This window comes from Stylophora pistillata, chromosome 9, assembly GCF_964205215.1.
Source record: "Stylophora pistillata chromosome 9, jaStyPist1.2, whole genome shotgun sequence".
Lineage (NCBI taxonomy): Eukaryota > Metazoa > Cnidaria > Anthozoa > Scleractinia > Pocilloporidae > Stylophora > Stylophora pistillata.
This window is the reverse complement of record NC_142527.1, coordinates 20064625-20078576: the sequence shown is the minus strand read 5'-3', so window position 1 is coordinate 20078576 and position 13952 is coordinate 20064625. Positions and strand designations below refer to the sequence as shown.

The window sequence follows — 13952 nt, the reverse complement described above, 5'->3', positions numbered from 1 at the left end:
TGTCCATTTGAATTTATATTAAGGTACGTTACAAATTACGTGCCAGGGCTTAAGTTACATTTGAATGTTAAAAACGCAAAAAATATAAATAGTGCGCGCTTGACTAGATGAAAAAAAAAAAAACATAATAATAATAAAATAAAAGACTAAGGAAAAATATAATTAAAAGGAAAGAGACAATTCTAGATGCTTCAATTGCTAATTAAGAATGGGTTTTTCCCCCTTAATATGCAATGCCTCTTTGATCTTGATTTGGTATTTTGAAGCGGCAGAATCTACGATCGTGAAACATTCAGTATCACAAGAGTCAAGACAGGCCCTTGATGATTGCAGGTGCTTGTAAATATGCGAATTTTTTTCCGACAAGAGGCGCTCACGAACTCGTGTACAAATGTGGAGAGTGGTCTCACCAATATAACTGACATTACAGCCAGCACACGAAAATTTATATACGACACGTATACCTCTTGATGAATGCATTGATCTGACGATCAGATACAGTTATCAAGGTAACCCTGGTCTTACGCTAAACGCCGCTGACCTAAAAACGCTTTTTACCTTCGCAACAGCTGAGACTGGTTTCTTGTTTAAGGGTGTGTTTTATGATCAAAATAGATGGGGTTGCCATGGGGTCCCCACTTGCTCCAGTACTTGCAAACCTCTTTATGGGACATCATGAAAAAAACTGGCTAGATAACTATTCATTCTCTGAAGTTCTGTTGTACAGACGCTATGTTGATGACACCTTTTGTTTGTTCAATAGCGAGGAGGACGCGCTCGTGTTCTTTGATTATATCAACGCCAGGCATCCTAGTATTCGTTTTTACAATGGAAAAGGAAATTGATAAGAAATTATCGTTTCTAGACATATTGTTAGACAACAGTCATACATCCATCGTAACTAGTGTATATCGCAAGAAGACGTTTACTGGTCTTCTTACTAATTATTTCAGCTTCGCCCCTTTGATTTACAAATTAGTTTTAGTCAGAACATTGACTGACAGAGCAAATGAGATCAATAATTCCTGGGCTGGTTTTCATCTGGATGTCAAGAAACTTATTTTCTTGCTACGGAAAAATTGTTTCCCATCTTGGGACATAGACAAGATCATTTACAGGTATCTAGCGAAGAAAAATAATCCTTCTCCTACTGGGCAGAACGCCTCTTCTAACTCCGGTAAACCTTCTTCGCACTATTATAAACTTCCCTATTTTGGTCGGTTTTCGAACATCGTTCAGACTAAGTTAAGACAACTACTCAAACGTTATTGTAGAGCTGATTTAGATGTTAAGTTAGTCTTCAGTAAGTTTAAACTCAGAAACATGTTCAGTGTGAAAGATTCAGTACCGCTGGGTCTACGTTCGCGTGTCGTATATAAATTTTCGTGTGCTGGCTGTAATGTCAGTTATCTTGGTGAGACCGCTCGCCACAATTGTACACGAGTTCGTGAGCACCTCTTGTCGGACAAAACTTCGCATATTTACAAGCACCTGCAATCATCAAGGGCCTGTCTTGACTCTTGTGATACTGAATGTTTCACGATCTTATATTCTGCCGCTTCAAAATACCAAATCAAGATCAAAGAGGCATTGCATATTAACTGGGGAAAACCCATTCTTAATCAGCAATTGTAGCATCTAGAATTGTCTCTTTCCTTTTAATTATGTTTTTCCTTGGTCTTTTACTTTATTACTATTATTATTATTATTTTTTTGATCTAGTCAAGCGCGCTATTTACATTTTTCGCGTTTTTAACATTCAAATGTAACTTAAGCCCTGGCACGTAATTTGTAACGTACCTTAATATAAATTCAAATGTACAACCGTTAAATGCTCATTTGCAACTGAAGATGACATGAGAATGTCGAAACATGTGTTGTAAATTTAAACTCAAAGTTGTTGTTTCTTTTTTGAGAATATACGAAATGTATTTAAGACAGCTAGTAAGGGAACTTCGACTCAAGCCTAAGAAATTCTTAAGCAAAGTATTCCGCGGTACTTTTTCTTAATTGCAGTCTTGAATCCTGGAAGACGCATGCAGTACATTACGGGGTTTATGGATGAATTTGAAAGCATAAGAGTTGCAGAAAACTCGAAGGCTAATATGTTAGTTTTACTCGAATAAATTGAGATGTTGTTGAGGACGGTAATTACACAAAATGGAAGATAGCAGAGTAAAAACATGAAGAAAACATAAAGTGTGCTCATGGCAGACCTTCGTAAACGCTTTAAACGAAAAATTTCAAACTGCGACATGTGACTCCATTTGATCTTGAATTTGTACTTTATGCCTTTTAACAACTTGATATACTTTTATATATACGAAAAAAGTGACGAGAAGGGACACAGATACAACAACTGCTGCAAATGTCGAGTAAACACGAAATCCCTGTAGCCAAATAAGGCTAAGTAGAAAGTTCATTAACCACAAAGCCATCTGCATAATAACAACTCTTTTTTCCGTCACCAGTAGTCGATATCGAAGGTGCAGTTTAATCGCCCAATATCTGTCCAGCCCAATGATTGTGATATAAAGGAGCGAAATACCACTTAGAAAGGAAGTCGCTATGCTGTAAGCTGCCAAAACCGAACAGGGAGGAACTCTGTTCTAGTAAACGGGAAATAAAACAAATATGTACAGTGGATGGACGATGGATCCTACTCCAATATCAGTCAAGGCCAAACCAAAAATAAGATGATTTGAGATTGATCGCAAGGAGGGCAAATAGACGAAGCTGAGAAGAATGGAAGCATTTCCCAAAACTGCGGTGAACGTGAGCAGAATGTTTGCCAAAATGTTGAACGCTAAAGGCGTATTTTGTTCACCAATAAGTATCATAATAGGTGTCTCAATGAAACATCGAGGTCGAGTTTCGTTTGAAGACTGACTCATTAGTAATCTATATGGAGCAGGACAGACCTGCTCGACTTGACTCGCTAAAGGTCTCTTTTTTGCGTCAGCGGCGGAAAATTAGAGGCCAAAAAGTTAGGAATGAATTTTGCAGATCTTCCCCTCTCGTAATAAATAAAGACAAAAGTGATATATGAAAAGCACCTATTGTGATAGAAGTCTCGAAAATAATTGGTTACGGCCAAAAATAAGTTAAAACAAAAATGTTAATGCTGAGATCTATTAACGGCATCTATCATGCTAGAAAAAAAGTGGAAAAACACTGATCAACCGCTGTTCTGACTATTTCCTTTCTTATAATTATACAATCTTTCATTTCGTTGAAAAATAATTTGTTGTTTCTCCACGAAACAGCAAATTTTTGCAAAAAGGATTAAAAGATTAAAAAATATAAGGATTATTCTGAAACACCATTACGGTTCAAGTTAAGACAATTTATTGAAATCACTGCACGACAGATCTACTTAACAGTTAAGTCGGCCAAAAATTGTCATTTATTTCTTTATTAATCTGGCTGCTGACGAAAAATTGTGGCATAAAGAAAATTTTGATTCTTGGCTTAAACTGCGTTCGATTTCTTAGTTGTACCGTAAGAATCGCATCGTACTTGAGAATCGTAGGTGTATGATAACAAGCTTCAAGAGAATACTAGAAATGACAGTTTCAAAAAAGAAAGAAACAAAGAGCAATTGAGTGCCCTGATTGGTCTGTTTCGATCTTTCGGTAAAGTTAGGTCGTTCTTTTTCGGTCGTTTGTGATGTTTATGTCGTGAATGAGTCGTTTGTATGGAGCGGGTAGTTGTTGACATCTGTTTAGGGTAGTCTGTTCTAAGTTAGTAAACCAGCTTTCCAGAGTCATTCGTTGAAAATAGTCAGTGCCCTAGGTTAGGCATTGCGCAGAGTCCCAGTCAATGTTTTGGTTGGTAAGTCGATGGTGTTCAGCAATGTGATTGCTGACATCACCTTTCCTCGTCACCCGTCTGTGTTCAGTCAGTCTTGTTGTGAGGTTTCTGCCAGTCTCACCGATGTAGGAGGCTTGGCAGTCGGAACAATTGATCTTATAAATGGTTCCCTGTCTGTTCCTCGGTTCGTCTTTGTCTTTAACGTTGGTTAGTAACTGACGTAGTGTGGTGATGGGTTTGTGGGCGACGCGGATATTGAAGGGTAGTAAGATGCGCGAGATGTTTTCAGACATGCCTTTTATGTACGGTATGGTTGCTGTAGTCGTGGGGGTTGCGGTGTCGTTTGTTTCGGTAGTGGTAGTGGGTCGGTGAGTGTTTCGTCGGATGAAGTCGTTGTTGTAGTTGTTCTTCGTAAAAACACGGTGAAGGTATTTGTTCTCGTCGGATAAGCTGTCTGTCGAGTCACATACTAGTTGTGCGCGTCGTGTTAGAGTTCTGATAGTTGTGGCTTTGTGTGATGTAGGGTTGTAGGATGACTCGTCTAGTAATCTGTCGGTGTGTGTCGGTTTCCTGTAAACTGTCGTTCGTAATGAGTTGTCGTTGTGGCTTACCAGGCAGTCTAGAAAAGGAAGTTTGCCATTTTCTTCGACTTCTCTGGTAAACTGTATGTCAGTGTTTTGTTCGTTAAGGTGGTTGTGGAATGCGTCAATTTCGTCGTGTCGAACGTGTCTGCCAAGCCTCCTACATCGGTGAGACTGGCAGAAACCTCACAACAAGACTGACTGAACACAGACGGGCGACGAGGAAAGGTGATGTCAGCAATCACATTGCTGAACACCATCGACTTACCAACCACAACATTGACTGGGACTCTGCGCAATGCCTAACCTACAGCACTGACTATTTTCAACGACTGACTCTGGAAAGCTGGTTTACTAACTTAGAACAGACTCCCCTAAACAGATGTCAACAACTACCCGCCCCATACAAACGACTCATTCACGACATAAACATCACAAACGACCGAAAAAGAACAACCTAACTTTACCGACAGACCGAAACAGACCAATCACGACTGACTTACGTCACTTGAGTCTTACAGCCAATAACATCACGGCAAAACCAACCGATCATTTCACACGAACTGGAATAAAAACATTCTACTGACAACAATCATTCACTTGACTCTGATGATGACTTCCGCACAGGTTGTCGAAACGTCAGTCACTGCCACCGACAACAGTCCTTCTCAGGACTACACTCACCCGGACGATCAGACTATACCTTCACATAACACAGTAAATAAAATATCAAAATTTCAAAATTACGGTAAAAGGAAATGTTTTGCTCGGCAACAGAACGTTTGAATGTTTTCACTCTTCACAATGTTTAAAGGAAGTTTATTAAAAATTTCTGCGCCAGTAAAAAGAAAGGTCCTTCTCCCAAAATTCTGTTTTACTTTTGGTAGGGATAGCCTCAGACTTTGCCTCGTGGAATAATTGTGAATATTCGAAAATCTGGTAAAATATGATGAAAAGTAACTAGGAACTAACGAGTGGAGACAGAGAAAAACGAGTTTAGCCTTGTGGTAATAGCGTCTACTGGAAAGAGTCGGCCATTGCAGCTGATCTATTGCTTCAGATGACCGAGAGCAACGTGTAATAATCCGTGCAGATCTATTTTGTAAGCGCTGTAGTCGATCTATATCTTGTTGTAAAAGGTTACTCCAGGCAATGTCACAGTAATCAAATAAGGGAAGAATTAAGGTATTATGAACAAGTATTGCTGCCTCTTTTGTGACGAAACTTCTAATGCGGCCCAGAATACTAACTCTTGACGCCACCTTTTTACACATATAGTCTGCGTGAGCCTTCCAAGTCATAAAATTGTCGAACACCACGCCTAGGTATTTAAAAGTAGTTTCGCAAGAAATGAGCTTTCCGATAAGATTAAGATTTAAAATACAATCGCGCTCTTTATGCCTTCGAGATGTAAATAGTACACACTTAGTTTTTGAAACATTGAGAACAAGATTGTTGTCTTCTAGCCACTCAGATAGACATTGAAGATCTTGATTAAAGTAAAAAGTTAAATTGTCTACTGTTGGGCCAGCAAGATATAAAACTGTGTCGTCAGCGTACATATTTACAGAACAGTGTTTGACACAACGTGGTAAATCATTAATGTAGACAATGAATAACAGGGGTCCGAGGATGGACCCTTGTGGCACTCCAGAAGTTATAGCAAGCTCTTCAGATGAATGAGAATCAATTTGCACGAACTGCTTTCTTCCCGTAAAGTAGTCCTTAAACCATAGAAGGCTTTCCTCGCATATACCATAGTACTCTAATTTTCTGAGCAAAATGTCATGGTCAACTGTGTCGAAAGCCTTTGCCAGGTCAATAAACACAGAACCAGTAACAAGGCCCTTATCCATATTCAGGAGAATCTCGTCGGCGAAATAAGTTACAGCCGTCTCAGTTGAGTGCATTCTTCTAAAACCGGACTGTAATTTACAGAGCAAGTTATGATCATCGAAAAAACTTGCAAGCTGCTTGTGGATTAAACGCTCTAGGACTTTAGATACCACTGGTAATACCGATATGGGGCGGTAGTTTCTTGGGTCATCTTTTGAACCTGATTTATGTAAAGGGGTCACCTTCGCTTTTTTCCATTCTGCAGGGATAACGTTTTGTTGGATAGTTAAATTAAAAATGAGCGATAGTGGATAGGCCAGGGCGTCTGATCCGTCTTTTAGTAGACGAGATGGAATACCATCAACACCTGTAGCTTTCTTCGGTTTTAAATCTTTAAGAGCCTTTCTAACTTCCGTCACAGTGATCTTTCGTAGATTAAATTTTTCTGGGCGGACAATTTGCGGTAGCCATTTGGAAAAGGATCGCGCAGTTGATCGGTGGATCGACCTTAAATCTTCGGCACAAGAGACAAAGAAGCTATTGAAGGTGTTACACTTGTCTTTTGCTTCATTAGCTGTACGAGCAGTAGCGCTGCTACTCTTTGAGCCATTTCCGAGTAGCCGTTTTAGGTTTTTCCAGGTCCCACGAGAATCTCCTCTTGTCTCCTGGAACAGTTCGTTGTAATATCTTTCTTTCTCTTTTCTGAGCTTCAAAGTCACAACATTGCGTAAGCGCTTGTAAGAGCTCCAATGAAGCTCATTGTTTGACCTCAATGCCAGATTATGAAAGCGGTCTCTTTCATTTATTAGATGTTTTACCTCACGTGTCAGCCATGGTACTTTATTTCCCCTGACTCGCACGCGGATTCTTGGGGCATGGGTGTCGGCTACTTCACAAAAAAGGTGTTTAAATGAGTCCCATGCGTCCTCAACATCTGCGAAGGAATTTATCAATGACCATGGAACTTTATTTAGATCTTCAATGAAAGCATCACGATTAAAACGCTTGAAATTCCGGGTATCAATTATCCTCGGGGGAGGCGGTTTCAAACGATGTAATTTACGGACGGCATATGTTGCGGAGTGATCACTAAAGCCAACTGGTATTACCCCGGAGACATATAGATCCGGACGACTGGTAAAAAATAAATCGATCAGGGTCTTTGAATTTTCAGTTATGCGAGTGAAATTGTCAATAATCTGCCGCAGACTAAACTCTTTCGCCATGTTCATAAAGCGCTTTGTAGATGCAGGTTTATTCGACTGTTTCAGGTCGAAATTCAGATCTCCGGTAATGACAATTTCCTTTCCCCGATCAGCCATTATTGTTAACATATTTCTCAAGCCCTCAACGTAAGTTGCAACGTTGTCCGCATTCGGTGGGCGGTAGCAGGAACAGAAAATAAAACCTTTAGATTTTGGAGGTGTTATTTCCATCCAAAGGCATTGAATATCCGGTTGATCATTTTCAAATTCTTGAATAACTTTGTAATTGAGGTTCGAGGAAATGTAAATGAGAACACCACCATTTCGGCGAGTTTTATCTCTTCGTACAAGTGAGTAGCCGGGAAGCTGAATTTCACTGTCACTGATTGATGAATCTAGCCAAGTTTCGTTTAGGGACAGAACGTGCGGTAGGTGGGTCTCACAAAAAACTCGGATTTCATCCATCTTGTTGACAAGACTTCGCACATTCAAATTACAAATTCTTAAGCCTTTTACCGTACTCAACTTGAAGTTTCCACTTTGAGAAGTTGATTTTGGACCAGGGTTTCGCTCAACATTGCCACTGGACAAGAGTAGCGATAAGCATAGGCAATAGGCCAAAGTAGAGGTGGTGTGCTTTGAGAGTTTGACTTTATGGTTGCCCGCCATATCGACTGCTCGAGCTGCAAACTCATTCAGCGCAGTTTGAGCTATTTTTGCTCAAAAAAATAGACAGCTTTTTACCAACGTATCCCTAATTGACCTAGTTTTTATCTTAACTATGATGCAAAGGAGGTTGTGACAAAGAGCATTAGTGAGCAAGGAACATTTTTAACAGAGGACAATGACTGCATCTTCAGAATTATTTAATTATTTCGAGTACGGTCTGAAGGATGTGGTAATTTCGCAATTTGATTTCTTGGATAATATATTGCTGTGATGTACTTAATGAGCCATAAACTGAGATAAATAAGCATCAATTTCAGTTGCACTGACGCACTAAAATAAAACAGTATATAAAACTGATGTTCCCATCCGCACAATCTTGATTATGGAGCAAGTGAATTGCATCCAATGGGTGTTTCTAATCATCTTGACCATTATTGCCCGGAAAGTAGTTCGAAAAAGTAGTCCAAAGTTCGTGCAGCTTGGAAAAATGACCCTCAAGGGATAATTTTGTACAACACCTTTTTGTCCGCAAATGGATCAAGATGTCGAGCTAAACGAGTTTTCAACAGGGAACTTCTAACACTATCAAATTACCATAATAGAGGCCCACATTCGTTCCAATTCAAAAGGATGGCCGGTATAAAATCGAAGTGAAATGTTGATTGGCTGTCTGCTACAACGAGTGTAAAGTTTGATATCGTTGGAAGCTTACTTTTGAGTCGCAACAAGTTATTCTTAGTGTTGTAAGTCTGGGTACAACGCTTTTTTTTTTTTTGGTGAATTCAGTTTCTAATGAGAGAGTAGCCAAGTTAAAAACGGAAGAAAAACATTAAAAAAAGTTAATAAGATGTTTCTAATAGAGGAAGGCTGATTTTGATGTAAATGGGGACTCAAGTAGACAATAAATGATGACATGCTTAAATGTCGTTTTTGTCTCAGCATGTAGGAATCGTTGCAATGCAAGGGTGCACGAAGAATGCATCTTGAGAGTAATTACGCTCAATCTTGCTAAGGAATTTTCGTAGGAACAGTCATAGAAAGTTCGCAATGACATATCTTGAAAAGTTAAAGCAAAAGACGTATCTCTTTTTCACAGTTTTTCTTTGCTCGAGGTATTCATATTCCACGTTGATTAGGAGGCTGTTTTATAATATTACGAACTATTTGAAGCTTGCTCAATTTTTCTTTTTGCATCAACCTTTTGATTGTTTTATCTGATCCCCAGCAGTCGCACGCTTAATAAGCTGGAGCAGAGATAGCCATCTGTTTGAATTCGTGTAGATCCTTTTGTTTTTGAATAGTCCTGTAAATATGCAAATGAATTTTGTCATCCGTGATAAACTCACAATCTTAAAGAGCAAACTTGCGGGTTAGTGCATGTACCTCGTAAACATTTTGGGCCTTTTTGATCTCTAAAATTGAGCATACTTCTGTAAGTGAGAATACATGCCCCTCAATGAATAGAAAAGAGAGCCACCGTATTGACTGCGGATAGAGGCTCATCATTTTGAATAGTTCCTTGAGAGCAGCAAGCGGAGTCCAAATAGAAAAGGTTGGCCGGTGATGCAATTAACTTGTTTGTCATGGGACATCGTGAGAGAGGGGCTCCAAAGAAGAGGTTCAAGGACAGCCTAAAGAAGTCACTCAGCACCTGCAATATCGATCAGAAAGAGTGGTCTGACCTGGCTACAGACCGTGGTACCTGGCGCCACACATTCAACCAAGCCACTGCTCAATTTGAGAAGGATAGACGTGAGGTACTTAAAGACAAGCGCCAGAGGAGGAAAGCCCGCGCCACCTCCACCTTCACTCCTAACACCACCTTTCTCTGGGGATACTGCCCGTGGATCTGCCTTTCCCGCATCGGTCTGTTCAGCCACGAACGTGCCTGCAGCCGATGTCAACGTGGACAAACTTTCTAATATTCGCTCGCGAAGTCAAGCCAACATGTGTACTCTGCATGTCAATGATGATATTGGTGTGAAAAGTTTGCTTTCAAGCCTCGAAGATTCATTTTTAGGCTGGAATATCTGGTGGTGAAATCTCCTGTCTGATAGGTGAGTCTAATGCGTAGTACCAGAATATTACAATTGTAAAGAAGAGTTTTCAGGAGGTAACTCATGATTTAAAAGCGTTTTGGTTTCCTTTTGGCTGTAGATCGCGTGATTTCTACATTTTCTTTTTCTTTTTTAATGTTCTATTTTTTGTCGAAACATAAACTTAGCATCAATTTTGTAACTTTGTCGAAGCTTTCATGCAATAGGTAAATTCTCCACCGGACGAAGGAATTCCACATGCATAAATGTCATGTAAAATCGGAAAACTTCACTCCTCTGGTTTAATGACTACACATGGATCGGTAACAATCGAACATTCGCGAGAAGGATTTTATTTTACGCCTACAAAAATGGAACATGAAACACCAATTTGGGAGGACATTGAGTTTGCTATGATATCAATAACAATAATGAATGCCTCTTGGCATCTGGCAAACAACTCGAATCCAAAATCTACAAATATTTGAAGAATTGGAGCCCTAAAATTCATGGTTTTACTAAACGTTGCAAACTTACCAAGAGTTAGGCCAGGTTAAGACGTCATGCTTCTGCCCTGCCTAACTTAATTGCGATTAGGTCCGTCTTTAGCAAGAAATGTTGCAAAATTTAATCGTTATTCTGAGTTCGAAGACAAAAATACGCAATAGATGGTTTGTAACCAATCTCTAGAGACACAGGTAACAATGGTGAAAATAACAAGTGCTGGTGGACGAACAAAAGAAGCTAATGAGGTATCTATTGTTTACGTCCACCAACATAGCGGCGATGACGTAACGTGCAAACCACATGTATATAAATGGTATCTATCCTCCTTATCAATCCTTGTGCAAGTTGATTAAGAGAGGAAACACGAGAGGAAACACGAGAGGAAACACGAGAGGAAACACGAGAGGAAACACGAGAGGAAACACGAGAGTTATAAAAAAAGTGTGAGCCTCGATATCTACTTGGTAAACATTTCCTTTGAAGTGTACATGAGCTATAAATATTTAAGGGAATAATTCCGCTAAAATACATCTGTTCAGCATAATTTATGAATTTTGTTTGGCTCAGCGGAGGCACAACGTCCGAATCGCTGCGCGCCATAGGCGTGTAGCACGGCAGACTTGCCGAACTCAATTGCTTGCCGGACTTAATTAAAAATTTAAATTCAGACGCCGTGCTTTTCTCGAACTTAATTTCTGAATTAAGGTTGACATGGCAGGAGCACGACACCTGAACTTGGCTTTAGGTATACAGCAAAAAAGCCGTGTAAATTTGTAAATAGCTTTGGTCATCCGTCACACTCGCACAGTTTTGATGAGGCAACCTAATAGGTTTGTATTTATGTCTGATTAAAAGCATTGTGAGCGTTTTCAGTTATGCTCTAATGTTTGAAAAGATTTATAATTCTCTGTGAATTCCAACAGTGTGAAGATGAATATCCCTTGAGCGACAACGTCAACAGGCAACTTCTAGTCTGCATCAAGACGATAACAGTTCGATACTTATCCAAAGTGAAATTGCGATTCCATTGCAAGTTTGTTAGATAATTGAACAAAGAAAAGTAGTGTAATCATCATTTATTGAAGAAAATAGAAACAGGAACATGACAACATGCCAATTCCATTCTGCTTGGCATACTTCTGTCACGCAGTACCCATAAATAAATAAATAAATAAATATCTGCGAAATTTACCCACGCAGAAATAACAATTTAGTGTGTTGGATTAATAATTAACTTATTAGACATTTTGGTATGTGTAATATTGCAGAGTATTTTGTTATTTGTATTTGTATTTTGACTTGCCCTACAGGCTTGTCAAAATACGGCAAAACTCTTAAAAATACTCAATTTATTTGGATGATTGATGGTTTCTGAATAAATTGTTGTCAGCCTGACTTGACTGAAGAAGTCTATTGAAACGATTGAAGAAGTCTATTGAAACGATAACATCCTGATCGCGGCGAATATGCAATAGTTTACGGATGATATTAGGTAATCAAAAATACGTCAGCTCTGAAACGTAAACAACAGCGGATCAGTGCTCTTCCTCAAGCGACCATTGCCAAGGTAGAAGGAATGGCCTCGGGGGTGGTCACGAATTTATGCTGGCTTGTGACATGCGCTTCGCCGCCAAGGGAAAATCAGTGTTCATGCAGATGGAAGTCGGCATGGGCATAGTGCCATGCGGCGGAGGAACGCAGCGACTTCCACGCCAGGTCGGTATGGGTCGAGCCATGGAGATCATTCTGGGGGCACATGACTTTGATGCTGACTTGGCAGAACGATACGGAAGCATCAACCGTGCGCTTGATCCAGACGAAATTGAGCCATTCGTGGAAGAGCTGGCTAACCGTATAGCCAAGTTTCCTGCAGGTTCCATTACAGCGTGCAAAAGGTGCGTCCTGTCTGCTGTTGAAACTCCTATTGAAGAGGGCCTGAAGATTGAGGCATACCAGCTGGGGCAAGCCATGTCAACGACCCCTGGAGCCAAACGGTTTGCCTTCGGAAAGGAAAAAGGTCTACAGAATGATATGGAATTCCAGAAGAACTGGGATAAAGGGGTGATGGACATCCAAGCAGTACAGTAATTTATAAGCATGCTGTTTTCTTTTCCTGAGTTTGCATAAAAAGACTCTTTACGTACGCCAATTTGTAGGTTGTGAATGCGTTTGAAAGGGGGAATAACAGCTACAGTTATATAATTATGTTATATGGCCTGGTATGTACATCGAGTATCTTTGTTGTTGTCAGTTTCGTTTTCCGTCGGCAGTAGAATATTAAAGTTTGAGCATTGCGGGACGAACTGAACATGTTTTCTGGTTGTCTCTTTAGTCTTAGTCAAGATCTTCTTTTCCCTCACAGTGACTGGCTTGCAATTTCTCCTTGGGAACATTTAACAAGGACAAGACAGACATTAAGATCAAAAGAGTAAATGAAATTATCACTAACTTAAAAGAGCCCGTGATTGTTAAACTAATTTTCCATGTTAATACCGTGGGAAATCTGCGGAGAACAGTTTGGAGAATGTGCATTCTGATTAACAAATGGCGAACACCACAACGTACACTATTGATAATATGGATGCACGCGGGAGGTTGATAAGCACGGAAGAAGCGTAAGAGTCACGCGAGGCGATAGCCAAGAGCGACTCTAGCTTCTTGAGTGCTTAGCAAACCTCCCAAGTGCATCCATAACTCAATAGTGTACGCTGTGGTGTTAACCATTTGTTTCATAACGTAACATTGATACACTGTAGCTAACGAGTTCCCTTTTATTTAAAAAATCTTACGTGACCAGAAAAAACAAGCGCGCGCGGAAAAATAGTATTTGCATTCGCTCACGTCAGCAACGTACACCCATGAGCAAATGGGGGACGCTAAATTGACCAATCAGAGTGTGCGCTTTACTTTGGTTATGTTATAATGTTAGCTTATAAAGGATTACGGAAAGCCGGTTGTTGCCAAGAGGCATTTGGTCAGAGTATTATTGACAGGGTTGGAATACACTTTCTCAAATTCATTAATAATGCATGAGGGCAACAGCCAATGAATGAGGCATATTTAGGTCACATGCATGGACCTTGATACCCAATGAGCGCTCAGATGAAAATGTTAAGGGTGTTGATCTGAGATGAAACATGGTTTTGATCTCAGATCGAATACTTGCATTTTGATGTGCATTTTCAATAATCAATACATCGTTAACAACAAGGGTTGGACGTATAATGTGAGGGTTGGACGTACTGTCCAACCCTCACATTATATCCTTTCTATATCTTCCAAAATTTCAGAATAATGAATGGAAA

The 13952-nt window shown here is 39.9% G+C and overlaps 1 pseudogene; it reads right to left on the bottom strand.

Annotated features, from left to right (window-relative positions):
• Nucleotides 1-1966: 1966 nt before the first annotated feature.
• Nucleotides 1967-2894, bottom strand: LOC148723710 (adenosine receptor A3-like; annotated as a pseudogene).
• Between the last annotated feature and the right edge of the window lie 11058 nt (nt 2895-13952).